General features: G+C 45.7%; 1 protein-coding gene across 1 annotated transcript in view; it reads right to left on the reverse strand.

Annotated features, from left to right (window-relative positions):
• GRM7 (glutamate metabotropic receptor 7) overlaps nucleotides 1-17,915 on the reverse strand; it is a 275,498-nt gene that overhangs the window by 224,189 nt on the left and 33,394 nt on the right. The window lies entirely within an intron of this gene.

Here is a 17,915-nt window from a genome sequence, read left to right on the forward strand (position 1 = left end):
TTCATCAGGCTATAAAGGGATGCTCGATCAATTTAGAAGAGTCAAAAGGTTACGAAACATCAGCTAAGAAAAAACCCTTGTAAGGGACTATAATGCTCCAGTCCTAAGATGCTGACAAGCAAGTCAGATCAGAAGGAAGAAAACCCAACTGACAGGAGATTAGGAATGAAGCCGTTTCCTCGCTAGGTAGTAGGTGCATGAGCACCTGTATTTTACTGGTGGGAAGTTGGCACTGGGAGAGCAGTTTCTGGTGTCCCCCCACAGCCCTGAGCTTCAGTTCAAACCTGAGTTTCCTTACAAAAAAACATAAGCTTAGTTTTTGCTCAGCAGATCCTGAAAATTGAAACCTCCACTAGAAGGAAAAAAAAAAATAAAAAAAATCGCGGCACTACTCGAAGGAAAGAAAGGCAATCTCCAGTTTTACGGTGGGCAGAGCAGGTTCATGCAAGAATGAGTCACACAGGCAGAAACTTCAGAGCTTTCCAGGAAACCAACCCCAGCGAGGTGCACGCTCTGCCGCACAATGTCCCTGTGCAAAACTCCCTCTGCCTCGAGCTCAGCCTTTTTTCCCCCGTAAGGAACCCAGGGCTTTCCCCAGCCCTGACCCTGCTGAAGCACCCAAGGGCCCCTTGGCCTTTCCGAGGGGCTGTCCCCAGCACGGGGGGACGATGCGGGGTCGGGTGCGGTGTCCCCCCGGGGCTGTGCTCCCCTCGCCGCGGGCAGTGCCAGCGCTGCCTTTGCCCGTGGCCCCGGGGGGGAGCAGAGCCTTGGCTGGTGACCGTGGGAAAGGGGCTTCATTTCTGTGAGGCTCGACTCTTCCCCTGCCAAACGGCACCACTTTGCATCAAACCAAATAAAAAGTTGCCTAAAGATGCTGCTGGCTTCAGGAACACACCGAGGTTTACGGGCTCCTTTTTTCCGTAAAAAGCAATAACGTGAAACTTGAATGGGATCTTTTCCTCCAGAAAGCTGGCTTTTTGCACCTGGTGTGATACAACGGAGTTTTACGCCGATAGCCGTTACCGCAGCAGAAGCCTTGCCGTGGGCAAGGCAACCCGTAAGGACAGACGCCGCACGGTTAATGCTGCCTCCGAGTTCACGCTGCCAGTCTGACTGCGGCGCTGGGCCGTCTTAAATTCAAATATTGTCCTGGTCCAAGAATTTGCCTTTATATCTGGGGCTCAGAAAGGCTGTTTAAAACAAACCGGGTGTGAGACCCTTCCCTTCGGGCACCACGCGAGAGCAGACGGACGCAGCCCGTGCCCGCGGCGCAGGCGGCTGCCTGGCACCGGGCGCAGGGAGGCAGCGAAGTCCCTGTCGGCCCCACTGCCCGGCCTCAACTGAAGGCATCTCTTTCCCCCACCTCTGAAGCATTTCATTCTGGGCAAGGCTGTCAACACTCCAGTTGTCAAACTCAGCTGCAGTTTGGAAAATGTTTTCCTTTGAAGTGGCTGCAACTCCTCAGACCACTCAGACAATGCAGGTATCTTTTCTCCTCCTCCCTCCCCTCACAGAAATGGGAATATGCTTAGTAGATGATGTCAGCAGATGTCGGATTCACCAGAGAAATCTATGAAAGACGACCTCCTATTTTCAGCGTTATCTGGAATTTAAGGAGTAAAAGTTTCCAGTGTGATGGTGCAAACCCATGTAAAATGCAACAGCCCTCTTGCAGCGGCTATCACAGGCCCTGCAGAAGGAGCTGCACCCCTCAGGTGACCCCTTGGGCTCAGCCCTCCACCTTTTTAATCAACAGAATTCCCAGTAATTTCAGAGGCACGGCCCATGTCGACACTGCAACTCTTTAGCTAATGGTTTCCACCCCACACGGGCGGTGTCAAAAAGCCTGGGTTGGCGCAGCCGTTTGTCACTGCCTCGTAAACCAACATAACGCAGCAAAACACCCAGCATCTGCCTTGCCCCGCACCAGCCCACCCCTTGCGACACGACGAGGATTTTTACAGCACAAAGACACTTAAAAAAAGCCCTGGAAGACTTCAACTCCTGAACATCCAGAACAGGACCAGAAGAATTGCTCCTCATTGAATCAGACACTCACAAAAAGGGCATTAATAAAACAGAGCAGACAAATGCCTGCCTCTGGATTTAAAACCCCTGAGCAGATGCTACCACCTCCTCCCGTTATCCTCACAAAGAGAGTGAATGCGAGAAAGCGAGCCTGCGTGTGCGAGACAGAGAGACGTAACGTTGCTTTGGAGTAAATTCTGTTCACAGCCGCCACATTCTGGAAAATTATTATAAACACTTTCTAAGAAAAACTGAATCAAATCTATGCAATTTGTTTACTCCTCCCTTCATTTAAAGCTTTATATATTCTTCTCATCTTTGTCCCCCGATGACAAAGATGGCAACGAAGCTACAAAATAACGTTGAGTGCGTTGTAACTAAAACTAAAGGGTCCCAAATTAAATATTTGTGGTGTACAATTTAATCTGTTTTTTTCCTACAACTCTGTAAAAACTTTTAAATTGTGCTTGTGCAGCTCAGGACATCAGCAAATTCTCTAATTGCTTTACAGCACCACTGTTATTTTATGAAGACACTCTCCATCCCACATCCTCTACAGCTTGCTAATTAAATCACTCTTTTTACAAGTGAGGTACACAGGACCATCAGCCCCATTTCCAGTACAATCCGCCACGACTACTAAAACAGGAGAAGAGAATCCAAAGGAAACAAGAGATACCAGGATAATAACCTCCAGTCACATCAAATCCCCTCTGGGCTGCTGCACCAGGATAAAGGGATCTCGTGGTGCGGGCAGGTGGAGACATCCCGCCTTCACACGGATCTCCGGCCACTGTAGAGCTGGTACATGGGGCCTGTGCTGCTGCTGCTGCCACTTACAGCACAGGTTGTGTCTGTGTCAGAGCAGGGATGAGGAAAGCGCCGTCAGGAGCAGGGACGAGGCTGCTTTCCTGTCCTTAGAGCCCATCCTCGCCCCTCAGACCATCCCAAAACTCAAAAAGGGGGTCTTGGGGCTTAAGCAGGAACCTTGGGCAAGAACGAGGACAATTTGACAGTGTTCCAGATAAGTTCCAGCTTCTAGAAAACGACATTACAAACCCATCGAACTCTACTTCACGCACACCTCTGGAGAGCGGCAAGTGTCTGTGGATGCTTTCACTGACCCGGTTCTGACAGCAGGTCACTTCAAGGAGAGAATCCATTTCAATCCATTTTAAAGGTTTTCAGATCATCTGCTTCTCGTCTTCCTCCAGACAAATCCAACCCACAAGACTGCTGGGAAACCGTTGGGGCTATCAGGAGTCTATTTCCTTACTGGCAAATACAGGTCCTTCGCGCACAGACAAACTCATCCAACATATTGCTTTTTCAAACTAATAATTTATCACCATTTTCTCTGCTCTCTCACTACAAACTGCTGATTTTTAGAAGGCTGCCCCACGCTTTTCGCACTCTGCCCCTCTCATTTGCCCTAGTAATGCTGTTACAGTCTCCATCCAGCCATCATTCGCTTCCCTCAAGATCTTTTTTCCATTTCTTAGTTGTTTTTGCCCATTATGGGCACAGGCAACACATCTAGTCTGTGGACTTCCCTAGCACTATCTGGTTTTGCTGGCCTCTGCTTTTTGATCATTGTTTGTTTCCCTTCTTAGGCACCTTCTAATTTTCTCAAACTCTTTTATGTTTTTAAACATAGATCAAAGTCTCCCTTGATGATCTCTTATTCTCGAAAGATGTGCTCCTTTTGCCATTACGCATAATTAACTCGCTGGTGACAACTGCCTATTGGACAAATTTCTGTATCCTCCTTTGAGTTTGCCGAACAAATAACTACAGTTACAGTTGGCCTCAATTAATACAGTTGGCCTTAGTGATTTACTACAAGGTGTTGCAACATTCTTAAGTTTGAATTCCATAATATTAGTATTACCAAATCCTTCACAGGATTATGATGCAGTAACTGTCAATTAATTTATATAATCTTTATTTTTAAACAGAAGCTTAGGGAAATGTGCACAAACTTAAATGTGTCATTGCAAATCTTTCCAGAAAATTCCTCGATCAGATCCTTATAAATCCTCGTCTATGCTGCCACTTGCGGTAGATTCATTTGGGGTTTGTGCTAATTCACTGGAGAGTCCTGTAATCCCTTATCATAAATATGAAGGATTTCACCCAGCCTATTAACAAGTAGAATTATAGATTGTCAGGGAGTAAATCATCCACCCTTTTCTAGTCATATCAACAATGGATTGCAAAAAATTACTCATTCATTTTTATAATCCTTTAATTCTTGCAGATGTTCCTTTGAAAATTGATTTAAATCGATGAGTCATAGGGCAAGATTGGTGTAAATTTTTCAAGCTGAAGACATTGCCTTCGACAGAGCAGTCTCAGTACACACCCCTACACCTACCACAACCCATCGCTTTGGAATGTTTAACACACTTAAAACTCTGGAGTCGGCTCCCAAGGCTGTAAGAGCAAAAGGGTTTTGATTAGGTGAAGCCCAACCTGGTCTGATCCTTTTTTTCTTGCTTCTCAGATGGAAGAGAAGGGCAAGAGGGAGAGTCAGAACATCACTTTGTACGGATGTCAATGACTGACTCCTTCAGTGACCTGCTCTCGGATGACACAAACGAGACCACAGCCCTTGCCCAGTGCTCCCAGCAATGCCTCCTTCACGGATGGAGGCAAAACGGGACCCACGGCCACGTCCTGGAGCTTGGCAGGGGGAGCCTGCCCCCGCGCTGGCCTCGGCAGGCACACCGCGCCTGTTCCACACCTCAGGGACAGCCACCGGCCCTACAGCCCGATTTCCCGGTCGGGGAAGTGGCAGGATCACAGGTAATCACACACGGCCCGAGGTCACGTCGCCAGGCACAACGTGGCGTCAGCAGAAAGACCCACGGCGCTCAGATCCAGGTTTACGCCAGAATTAACCGTCTGAAAGATTCGGCGTTAGCCGCAGAAGGAAAGCACTTCCCAGCTCCTTACACGGCCTGTTCTGCACGACAGTTCAGCCGACTGCAGGTTATTGCTGGTCAGCTGCTTCAGAAGAGATGTTGGCCTGACACGATTTGCACAAGGATAAACTAAACTAAACCCCTGATCATAATTACTGTTTTCCTTGTTTTGTGACTACAGAGGATCTAAATTTCAGAAAAGATGACGCAAATCTACCCGCTAAGCCTGGGAAATCTTCCTGTTACAGAACTAGAAGAATGTTAAAAATAATTTCATTGTCAGTACGACATGAAGTTACTACCCTCTACTGATGAGAATGGACTTACAGTCCATGCAATAGTGCAAGCCAACACGAAAACCACACAAACATTCACATTTATCTATAAAAATGTTTTCAAGTGCCTCAAATCTCATTTGGCCAGGTTTTAAAATTCACCTTGGTTATATACATGCGGCACAACAGGACTATACAATTCCTACGTAGTGGCAAGGATGCCCTTGGCCTCCCTGAGGAGAGGGTGACCAGTGGCAAAAGAAGGTATATCCAGCCCCCTACAAGCATGTAAGCCAAATAAAGTGGGGGGTTTGATGCTGCTGGGTGCAAGACACTTGTCTCCTGCGAGTTTTAGTGTTCTTTTTGACCACTGCAGACAGAAGATTTGGAGTGAAACTCACACCTCCAAGGAAGCCTTGACATTGCAAGTGCCCAAAAGCCTTTAGGTTGAGCGTCTGGCCAGTTCCAGACCTGTGATCAAGGTCATTAAATAAAATCAGCAGAAATTCTGCCCTATTCTGAGCTGACCAGAGGACGCCGTTGCTCGTGGTGTGCATGGCACCTGCGAGGGAGACAGTTCCTTCCATGACTGGCAGCAGCGCGACACTGGGTAATTATTTTGCAATGCAATCTGAACACAGAAAATAGGAGCTTGTATCTGGGTAAACACCAGCCACTGGCTGTAAACAACTATTTAGAAATGGAATTTGAGGATCCTTACAGAGTAACAATTTAAATTGGTTGGAGCAGTGTGGGAGAGATTGTGTTGCTCCGCTGGAAGTATTGTGGTCACATTCGGAAAACTTTTCCTGCATAATCCCTTAAGTGCATTAGCTTTCCACCGGAGTGCTACAGCTGAGAAAGGAGATCAGGAGGAAGCGATTGGTGCTTTGCCTGTATGATACAATTACCACTAAAAGACAGTCCAAAATAAGGCAGCTTTCATACATTTAATTCAATTTAATTCAGAGCTGGAAACCATTCCTGTTGTTGTTTCAAATATATGTTCACCTTGCATTTGATAATGCACAGAATAATAACTACAGTTATAATAATAATGAAAGTTAGTAATACGCAGAAAATTTCTTGAGAGGTGGTGAAGGAGAGCATTTTTCACACTAATTGTAGAGGAACCATGTAGGTGTTACTATCTCCACCTTCCCGCATGCTTTAGTCTTCTTCAGGTCCTGGGACCTTGATCAAAAAACCTTTACAGAAACAACTTCCAATAGGAGAAGGAAAACCCCCTGTCCTTGCCTACGCTTCTGTTTTTAAGTACTCTCTGTGTTTGAACACAAATCAGTGCCAAAAACCCAAGGCCACAGATTGTGGGGGTGGGTTTTGACTTTTGTGAGAAGAGCAGAATGGTCGACTGCCTGCACAGTAACAGCCATTTATTGCTTCCTCGGCTCTAAGTCAATTCTGGATAAGGACCAAGGTCACACCAGAGCATTTCCTTCTTGAAAGGGAAGTCTAGGCTGCAACTGCCGTGGCACCAGGTCTTCGGTAGCAATGCACGTTGAGCTGGTGCCTGCCCTGCACAGCCCTTGAACTTTGTCTGACACGAGTGTAGTAAGGAATAATCTATGAACCTCACCACCCCACCGACCTAGCCTGGAAAACAAGCCCCAGCTCCTTGAAATCAAAGGGAAATAAAAGAGGTTGGAAAAACATTTTAAGCCCAGAGAGAGCACCACAGCGGTTCTTCAGACGCAGGAGGCACCACTTTTGGGGCAGCTCCATCCACTCCGTCACCACAGATCCCCTCCGCCCCTGCGTACGGACATGGACATCCCACCCCGCCCTCGCAGCCCCTGAGCGGGTGCCTGGCCCGTTCCTACCCTGGGGGCTGCCGCGAGGGGAAGGCAGCTGACTTTCTGCTTCTATAGAAACATCACTGCTCAACTTTAGCTGTGCTGGCTTTGCCAAGGAAGGCCTTCTGGGCTGCTTAAGTGTGTGTATAATATCTGCTCTGCAGTAATTGTTTCTTTTCTGGGGGTTAGAAAAACTACATTATTCTTGCAGATGACAATGCCTTTAGTGTAAGGACGTACTGCAGTTCCCAAACAAGGGGAGCTCTGTCAAAGCAATGAATGATTACTGTTTTCAGTGGTTCTCTTTCCCTGCAATTGTTTTTTTTAATAAGTAAAAAGTTCCTAGGGGACTATTTTTTTCTCCTCCCTGCAGAGTGCAGGCTATTGTGTTGGAGTACCAGTAACAGAAACGCTTGTCATCCATCTGAGAAGGACAACATGACATCAAGGGCTCATTCAACAGCGAGATTTTAACAAAGATACAAGGAGATGGAATCTGGACCAACACCAGACTCAAGTGGAAGATGGTCATTCCTGAGGGAGGAGAGAGGACAGGGATTTGAACTGAGAGAAGCAGCACCACAACCCAGTTGCTTTCCTCTGGCTCCTTGCTTTTCCCTTCCCCGTTTGTGCACAGGACAGCAAGAACAAGCTGCACCATCATGTTCCCAAAGAACAGATGAATTGCATGATTTATTAGATCCCAGGCAGATCCCTATAGATCAGATCCCTATAGTTTTACCTCTCTATATCCTTTTTGTCAACAACATGCCCACTGCTGGGTTGATAAATAAACAGGGCATCATCCAGACACTGAAAGGAAAACCTGCTCTCTCCAAACACACTGGGTTAAATTTCTGTATGTCTGGAAAGCAAGAAAGAGGCTTTCTTGAAAAATCAGGTAACTTCAAACAAAAAAGACCAAGTTGAAACTGGCATGCAAGTGAATTCATAACTCACATTAGTATTACCAAAATTCTCATTCCAGATGTTGCTTGAACATCCAAACCCCTGGCATTAAGTTCTTTGCAAACCACAGCAGACTGTGCTTAAGGTTCACGTTATGTCAGTTGTCTTCAGCACAGACTCCTGTGGCTGCATCTGCTACAAAGCCTGCAGGACTGAGACCCAAGCAAAGACCTTCTCCACCACCCATCTGGCTGCAAATGGGGCAGCTCTTCCTTCTGAACCTCCGAACATCCCCCTGCAGTGTCCGGGGGGACAGTGGCATGCTCTCCCATCACCTCCAGGCACGTCATGATTTTCTAGTCAAAACCCTGCAAAACCCTGGGAGCCCTTGAGGTCCAGAAATTAACTCAGGGCTCTTTCCCGCAGTGTACAAAACACTTTTATCAAGCTATGCACTTGGAAACACAGTTCAAACTCCTATTAGCTGAATATGCAGCCTATAATTACCATCAGCAATAACTGGGTTCTGCAAGAGAATATCTTTTTTTTATTATTATTTTTTTCTTGTGCTGAAGACCAATTCATTATCAGATGGACAAGAGCAGTGAAACTCCAGTTAAATATGCAATACATTTCATTTTATTCTTTCAGCGTAATTTTAGTAAAGGGATCTGCCACAAGTCTACACAGCCAGAGCAAACTGTGTTTCAAGGTGGAAGGTCTCTGTCAGTCTTAGGAGATGACATTACTAAATCAAATATATATGAAAGCCTGGTCTATTCTCACTGAGGTCAACAAACAAGTAAAAATCCCATGGTCTTCAAGGGTGCACATGAAAGTCCCGAAGGCTGAGAGCTAGCTAAGCAAGTCCTCCTCCATCCCTGTCTGTTCCCATCTCTCTGCTCACACCACAAGCCCTACAGTAAGATTTTTTTTACACCACAGCCTCAGACACATCGAAGGACGAGCTTGTTAAAGAAGGCTTGCATAAGCCACCTCTTCTGACAGGCAGTCAGACACCCCGCCTCGCCCAGCCCTCTTTCTGGTTGTGGGCTTCTTAACCCAAGGCTGAGTGCGAAGACAGGGAACGGAGGAAAGACTGGGAAAAGAAATTAAAGGGTGCGTGAATAGCTTACAAATCAAGTATGCACCTGAAGAAACACAGAACACTTCGTGGTTCTGGTCCTTCACAGCCTTTCACAGCCTGGCACTCCAGGTACCCAGCACGGGCTCCCTGCTAGTCCGCAAAAGCCAAGTTCAGTCACGGTGAGCAGTGAGGTCGTTATAGTCTGGAAGAGTACATAGTTCATGGTGATGATGAGTTTATTGTGAGTCAAAACACTATTGTGAGACAAAGCACATATATAAAAAATATAGGACACCAACCCAACTGGAACATTAGAGTACATGATGTGAAAGTCACTGACAGCTTTGGCAGAAGTAGGTTTTAATGCATCTCCCAGAATATACTCTTCCCTCCTCCTTCCCCCCCTTGATGTGGTTTGCAGGGCCATACTTCCAGTTTCACATTAGGTTTTCTAACACAGCTGGAGTCCCAGCAGACCTGCCCCTCTGCTGGTCGTCACGCCAAGTTGCCAGGCTGGCCTCCAGCACCTCCCCACACCAGTCCATGGGCTGTGGGGAGCCAGGTCTGCCTCTGAAAGGAATTGCAACAGCCTCACCACGCATGTGGCTGAAGCTACCTGGTGAAAGACCCCAGAAAGCCATCGGAGGAAGAAACACCAGCTGTACATCAGCAAGACAGCAGCAAACGTGTCTCCAGCAGAGCCCTCCAGCACAGCCCACCCAGGGCAGGAGCGAGGAGGGGCTGACGGAGCACCTGAGGCAGCTTTGCAGCCCTTCAACGCGTTGCCACGGGTGAAAGCTGCCGAGAACGGGGCCATTTGTCAGTAATCCTGTACAAAACGCAGCCGCGGATCCAGATTATCTCTCTTCCCCGGAACGCCTTGCTCGCAAGCCCGCGTGTATTTCAAGGCGCGCTCTGACATTTTGGAGGAAACCAACAAGCGAGATTTCCAACCCCAAGTACAATGTACAGCTGACTTGGCAAACACCTGCATTAAAGAGTTCAAAGGAGCGGGGAGAAGTATTTCACGAAACCTAGAGCACTGTGCATATTAATCCACTGTGTTGTGGAAACAACAAGGACTGAAATAAATGGAAGTGACACATGGACTTGTGACATGCATGACATCAGGACACATTACACAACAGCTACTGTCAGCTTTCCTGGAGAATCAATGCTCTTGTCCTGCAACCTTCATTCTCCCACGCAATCTCTGGCTGCAGCAGACACATAATTGCCTGACAGCAAGGGGAAGAATCATCCCAACCCTTAGTCCTCTCTGTTACTCAGGAAATCAGCCAGCCCTCCTAAATTTTCTAATAATTGACAATAACTAAATAAGCAACGTGCCCTCATATTTCAATAGCTCCCAGCCAACATCTAGGGGAAAAGCAAGCCAACACTCCCCACCACTCTTTATTTTCTAGTCCTCCTTTGCACGTAGGATTAGGAGATATTCCAGAGCATGCAATGTTGGAGTCAATTAGAGCACAGTGTAAACAAGGCATTCTGGAAAGAGAGAAGTCGCTTTTTCTCTAAATCAGTAAAGTTCTTTTCAAAAATTACCGTTCAAAACAGGATGGACTAAGTTACATCTAATCTGAAATCTTATGAACACAATATAGAACGAGCATTTTGTGTGTTTGATATATCATGACACTGGGATGTAACCCTAGCACGCTATGGAAATAATTATAAGGTTCCTGATGAAAATTAAAATTGCTTGCCTAAAATCCTCCTCACAAAGACCACCTGGGAGCATGACAGCTGAAAGCTGATTTTGAAATTGCACCATGTGGTAAAAACGTTCCCAGGATCTGAAACCAGGTGGCAAGACCCAACGAGTCAATGGCTGCCCATTACGAACAGACAGGACAATTCTCCTTTTGAAGAATAAGATTTATTCAGAGAGGCTGATCCGAGACACAGGAAGGAGGTAAAAGAGAGAAAGAGAAGGAGGAACAAAAAGAGAGACTCCAGTGCTGGGCTGAGCCCCTCTTGCTGGAGCATTGCTCCTCAAGTGAACTCCCCCAGCCTGCTGCAGCTTCACCGTCACGTTCAACGTCCCGTCGTTTGGAAAGCGGGCAGAGCTCACAAAGAGCAGACGGACATGCTACGAATGCCCATGTCTGCATCAGCTTGGTTTGTATCAGCAACAGCAGCAAACCCTCTCAAGAGCGCTGTTCCCAAGAGCAGAGGACCTACAGGTAATCTCAGCCACCAGAGGTTGCCATTACGGGCAACGCCGATCTGTTCAGCGCTCAGCCTGCAGTCACGAGAATGCAAACAGGTATCTGGCCTGTGGACTTCGCTGCTAGAGCTGACACACCAGGAGGACACACAAAATTTTTCAATACATCTAGTATTTCAAAATGCCTTTTTTTTTACCAAAGTAGCACTTTGTATTTCCGTCATTTACAAAAGTGAGCAATAATGCATTCTAGATCTAACAGTCTCTTCAGCAGAGGGATCTCAAAGCGCTTTGCCAACACCAAGTAACTACATTGCAAGATCCAAGGGAATTCACATGTAAAGACTGATTCCCCCCAAATTAAAAAATTTTAGCTACCTCCATACTGAAGCCCAAGAGAGAACACTTTACGACACCCACCTTACCCATGCACATAGAAAAATGTGTGATTCAGAGGGAAAGTTCTGCAGAAGATAACTTTAACTCCTTTGAGCTGCGATTTTGCAGGAGACACTCCAGTAAATACATCTGTTCTTCAGAGGGGAGCCAAGGAGCCTTGAATGACTACTGTGATCATACGAAAGATAACAGCAAAATCTTGGAGTCTAAAGCACTTTCTTGCTATATTGGTTTGCTATTGATTGAAATGTGAAGTCACTAAATCTACAACTGTTAGCATTTAAATACTCCATCCAAAGCTGGAGCGGCTTGGCTTAACAGAGATGACAAAAATAGCAAAAGCTGCATCACTTCAAGGCCGCCCTCTACTTCCACAGAGCACGTGAATGTTGTTGGATTTGCACTAAAACATGCATCATTAGCTGTTACCAGAGACAGGCATAGACCTCTAGCGTATTAAAATGCATAATTTTTTGGTTTCTACTTTGTTAATTCCATGTACACAGAATTACTTTTCTTAAATCAAGTTGTTTTAGAGCGAGGAGCATCCAGCCAGCTGGCTGAGCTGCCAGCCAGGCTTGCAAAATGCAGAAACCCTACCCATGCACAGAGGGTATCTGACAACTGATGGAACGAAAATCTGATCCACAAAACGCGAGTCAGAAGCAACCGTTCAACCTCTTACATGCTGGCTATCTGTCTGTGCAACTTTCTGGACTTCCAGATTACAAAGAATGATGTATTGGATGAATCTATGACTGTTGCCTCAAGCACTTGACAACTGGGAAAAAATTATGGGACAGTTTATCATCAGTATGGATGTCTACAGTGCAAGAAATTCAGGATGGACAAAAAATAATCTCCAATTCATCAGCGAGCATTTCAAGAACCAGAGCAGCCAGGAAGAATACAATGATTTTTGACGTTTGTTGACTCTCATGCAGCTTCTCGGTTAGAAGGAAGAATGGATTCTTATTCTTTGGATTTCTGGATCAGAAACATCCTTAAGATTTTCCTTTCAGAGCTGCATCTTTTGCTCTGTGTTCTGCTTCACTTGACTTTCCCCTGATTTTAAAGTAGAAAAGATTTTTTTCCTCCATCTGTAAAAAGGTACTGGCTGTTCACGTCCTTACTTGAGACGCACCAAGATCTAACAAACAAGACACTGTAGATTTAAAAAACGTGAGTCACAATCTTGGAGCCTGCCAGCTCCAAGACCAGTGGTGACAGAACATCCACAACACGGCCACGTTTACTCGCCTGTGGGGGTGGCACCGCTTACTTAACAGTCATGGGTTAAGAGAAGATGATTTACCTTTGTTCATTTGCAACTCTTGGCCTAAATTGTGTCTCCGTCCAGAACTTTCAATGTCAATAGGCTATAAAAGCTACATTAAACAGATTTTGAAAATTATAAATCATACATTCCTAATTTTATTTCATGCTTTGCCTTTATCCAACTTCTCTTAAAAGTAAGAAGGATCTGAGATTTTTCTACAGCACTGAAAACATGGGATGGAAATTAGCTGGGTTAGGAAAAGAAATCTTCAAAGAGAGAAGCCCAATAAAAGGGGCTTTGATGAATTCCTGTCAAAAAAAGATAATTTAACTACCCGGTTTTTCCCCACTGATCTTCACGTAGATAATTTACATTAGACTTCACAGTTTTCTTGATACACCAGTAAAACATTTTTTCCACAGTATGCCTTTTTCGCTAATGACCATAGACTAACGATATCTTTTGCAAGACGTTAGGATATACATCGTTATACGATGCATGACAGACCGTTTCAGCACTCTCTTTTCGGGGCTTGATGTCTTAGGCTAGCAGGTTACAGATCTGCAACATATGTGGCCGTGTGAGGTTGTACAACGCTGAGACTGACAAGTGTCAGCAACCAGACAACTCATCGTTCCCTCTTCTCACAGGCTCACCTGTCTCCATACCACTGAAAGAGCTCAATATAAATACCAAGGCAGTGGGAAGGCTCTGTTAGTATGAAGTCCTGCTACACATGTATTTGGCCACACCGATGCCAAGATTAGTTCAGCAAGGAGAGAACGAGGCCAACAACGTCCAGAAACAATCAAACTGGACCAAAATTGAAATACCAAAATTTAACGATCTATAGACATCACTGAAGTCTTGCTTAATGAGATATATCACAAGCTTTACAGATAAAAGATGCAAAAATAAACAAGTGTGCTCATACCACGAGTTTTGATAATTAATATCTTTTCCTCTAGAGCTAAACTTGGAAATGTACTACTCCACCTGACTGATGACTGCAAAAGAGAAGGAAACAGTTTAAAACTGAACGATTATGCTTGAAAATAATTATTTTCTTGCACTATTAAGGTATCGAGATTCCCAATCGCTTAAAGGAAAGGGATAAGTGACAATTTCCATTAGTACTCCAACACAGAAAGGTTGCAGTTCCTGGAGAAGGCCTTGATGACCAGACTAGGTGTCATGGTCCCCTTCAAAAAGGGCAAGGAGAAGGATCTGGGGGCCTACAGGCTGTCCGGTCTCCCCTACATCCTGGTAACATTCTAGAGCCAACCCTCCTGAAGAACATTTCCTGAAGCCTGAAGGACAAGAAGCAGAGTGGAAACATCTAGCAAGGATTTACCAAAGGGGCACTGGGTTCCCCCCACATCCTCTTCTCATTAACCGATGGGCTTCTGAAGGAGCGCTGCCCATTACAGAGCCCTGCAACACAAATCTACAGAAACAGCCCCAGAAACGCAGAAGAAAGGATGGATCTCCGCGTCAAGCACAAGGGAAGTCCTCTGGGCCGGGTGTGCATAGAATCAGAGCGCATTTCTGTTTCTTTTCAGTTTACATTTCCTATCATTTGGGGAAATCAGGTGTTTACCACCAATAAAACTTTCCTGTATCGCCTCCAGCAACGGACTGAGGAAGTTTACAGGAACTGCTGGATTGTTTGCACTGGCTACAAGTCAGCTGAGTGTTGGGAGCGCTCTTTTCACCCCTTGCTAGTGTATGTCATGGACAGCACACAGCTGTTGTAACTGCATTAAATGTCAGGAAAAATCTCTTCTGCTTGGAGCATTCAATTTTCAGGACAAGAAAAACACCTTTACAAAATTTCAAGTTCAATTGATGGGTGTAGGGGCATCAATTAAAAGCTGACATATAAAATGTGAATCCCACTTTTTGTAATTCCACAGAAATATAATATACATGGGAAACTCTGTGGCTGGTGCAAGGGGAGATTGGTAAATGCAGCCCTGAAAGACTGGTAGCAGCTTTGATCACTGCTTGCTGTTATCATCCTTCCATCTAGTATTAAAGGCTAAGCTACTTACAGGGAGCTTTTTCACTGCCCTGCATTCTGGAAGAGCTGCCTCAGGTCTTAAAGAAAGGTTTAATCTTTAGACCCACGAGAAAGGCGATGCCACTTTCCCTCTTCCCTGTCTCAGAAGGTGGAATCCTAGAGAATAAAATGCACTTTTCTGAGCTGCACAGGCATTATCCTGGGCTCGTTGGGAAAAGCATTCTGCTTTGGAAGCGGTGCAAGTAATTTATTCTCACCGCTACTGTCATAGCGGCAGAACGTGCTGTGGTTAATTTAAACAAAATAGAGTAATTAGTTGCCAAAATCGGCAAACTCTTTCCCCTCAAAAATTAAATACCGGCATAAAAGTGTTTTCCAATCTTCAAATCTGATAGCACGGCTGACAAAGCACAGTTAAAACTGAGAAAGCAGAGACTTAAGCTCCATATCCCAAAGAGATGGAAGAGTGGGTCACACACACGGACTTTGAGGAAGTCCCTGGTATATTTATATGAAGTAAGTTCACTGCTGAGATAAGCACTGATTTGGGGCTCGTTGGAGAGCAGTGCTTCGGAGGCAGTTAAAGTTTGCAGTGAGTTACACTAATTAGATTACACATTACAACGCGGATAATATTTCACTCCTGACACACTATTTCCAGCTATCAACAGCCACATTTCCCTCACTACCGAGTATCACTCACCAATGTGAAGGGCAATTTGATGCCAAGGAAATCGGAAACGAGAGAGAGGCACATAAAGCATTAGGAGAAGAGAGAGACTATTTCTTGAAACTCCCTCCCTCCTTATCTTGCCAATGACATTAGGTTGGACAGACAGAGGGGTCCATAAAACACTTAATAAACAGTGAGAAGCACCGAAGACTTCCTTAGTCACACGTCCAGAGTCTCATTCTAGGTGGCTGCAGCCACGTATACCGAGAACTGCTGATGGCTCTTTGAAGTTACAGCTCAGCTGCCTTAGGAGGAGATGCCCACGCTCAGCCTGCGCCCGGGGCTGAACTGCAGCAGTCGCTCTGTCACCCAACATCCCCCCACCAGCCAGGGAGGGGAAGCAGGAAAAGCAGAGCAGACCCGTGGGGTAGAAGGGAAACGGATTTTAATGAGATAACAGCAACACCAGCAGAGATATCGAGAGTTATAACGCAGCCAAATGAACAGGCAGCACTCACAGTCAGCAGGAGAGCAGTCCTTGGGAGCAGCCAGAGGAGGAGCAGCAGGAGCCCCAGCAGGAACCCTCCAGGAACCCCCTCCCTCAAAATCCTTCCCCCTTTATACCGCCCGTGCCATGACGGGATGGGCTCCACCTGGAGCTCCCTCAGGGCAGCTGCCCTGGCTGCCTGGAGCCTGCCTGGGCTTCTCTCCCAGCCCAACCAGTTCAGGAGCGCAGCCCTTCCAGCAAGTAATTAGGCATTTGCCCATTTTCCCAAGCACCAAGATTCACCAACCTCTGCTGCTGTCAGCTGAAACTGATGGTTCCTTCCACAGCGCTTCCGAGTGTCCAGCAGGAGCCTACCCACGCAAACGCCATGGGATGCACCTCAATGTCCTACTAATCTAGGTCCCCGGCGCATTTTGGAGAACTCCTGGTGACTTAGAAATCCTGCATTAAAAGCTGAATGTTGATCTCAGGGGTTTTTTGGTTTGTTTGGGGGTTTTTTTGTTTGTTTGGGTGTTTTTGTTTTGTTTTGTTCTTTTTTTTTAAAAAAAATGGAGTCTTCAGGGCCCCTGCATACAGGATTCATTAGAATGAACAATTACATAATGAAAATAAATCCAGCCATAAACTGCCCACACACAGCAAAGAAACTCTTGAAATTACATAGGAAGAGCCTTAGCTGCATTAGTACCTGAAAAATACTTTTAAAGACACACTTTCTATATAATACTGGTATTTTTCCTCACTACAAGTATCCCACTCCGGTGTCTCTCAACAGGGAAGAATAACAGCTCAGTGTGCAGCACAGATGAACACCACAGCAAGGCTGAGCTGAGCAGCCTGGATGATGTGCATCCCTGGAGACCAGCACACCCTGGATCAGGCAACCTCCCTAACTAGTAAACATCGAAAGGTATGACAATGGCAAAGCCATGTGACAAAGCAACGAGCTTTTGAACGAGGATGCTGACACAAACTGGAAGAAAGGGCAAAACAATTGCACCCTGGCAACTTAATTACACTGCGAGAGGATTTAGCATATTCAGAAGGCACAGAAATGGCTGGTAGTTTCATTAAGTTTGCGTTATGTGTAGAAATGCTGAGTGCTAGGTCAGACTTTTCTCATTATCTTAATGGGGATACCACTCACACAGAGAGACATGATGCCTGTCTAACTGTCACAGGGGCTCTAACGAGTTGCGTTAGAAATACAGAGATGAGAGGGAGAAGACGCACACTCAGACTGCCTAAGCTGAAAGTTGTTACCACAAGATGAGGATAGGAAATCCAACGTCCCCGCAAAGCAAAATTTTATATCAATACATCAGTGTAAATTCCATCAAACCTTGGTCTGGCCCCCTGATGAACTGCTTGAAGCAGTGGCCCTTCGCACTCCCTGGACCGACCAGCTCGAGACACGAGCCGCTAGCTTTATCTTAAGCCAGCTGAGCTCGGTGTGACTGTCTGCAGGGTAGCTGAATGACTAAGTACACAAAAGTAGCTGAAATCAAATTATTATCCACTTGGATTCCTGCCAACCTCCAGATTAAGTTGCCAAATTACTTTCCATTAACTTTTATTTTTCCCACAGCCATTCAGTTTTCCTCTATACTTTAGCCCTTTGCCAGTAAGTATTTTAATTGCCAACTCTTTTTTTTTTTTTTTCCCGGCTATCTCAGGGTGGTCTAGTGGCCCTGCAACCCTGTTTGTCCTCTGTATGTTGGCATACACTCATGCATAGTAAAGAAACTGCCTAATGCCTATAGGCTTGATGCAAAATCCAGCAAAGTCTAAAAATAAGTCTT

This window comes from Leptosomus discolor, chromosome 9 (genome assembly GCF_034619465.1).
Source record: "Leptosomus discolor isolate bLepDis1 chromosome 9, bLepDis1.hap2, whole genome shotgun sequence".
NCBI lineage: Eukaryota > Metazoa > Chordata > Aves > Leptosomiformes > Leptosomidae > Leptosomus > Leptosomus discolor.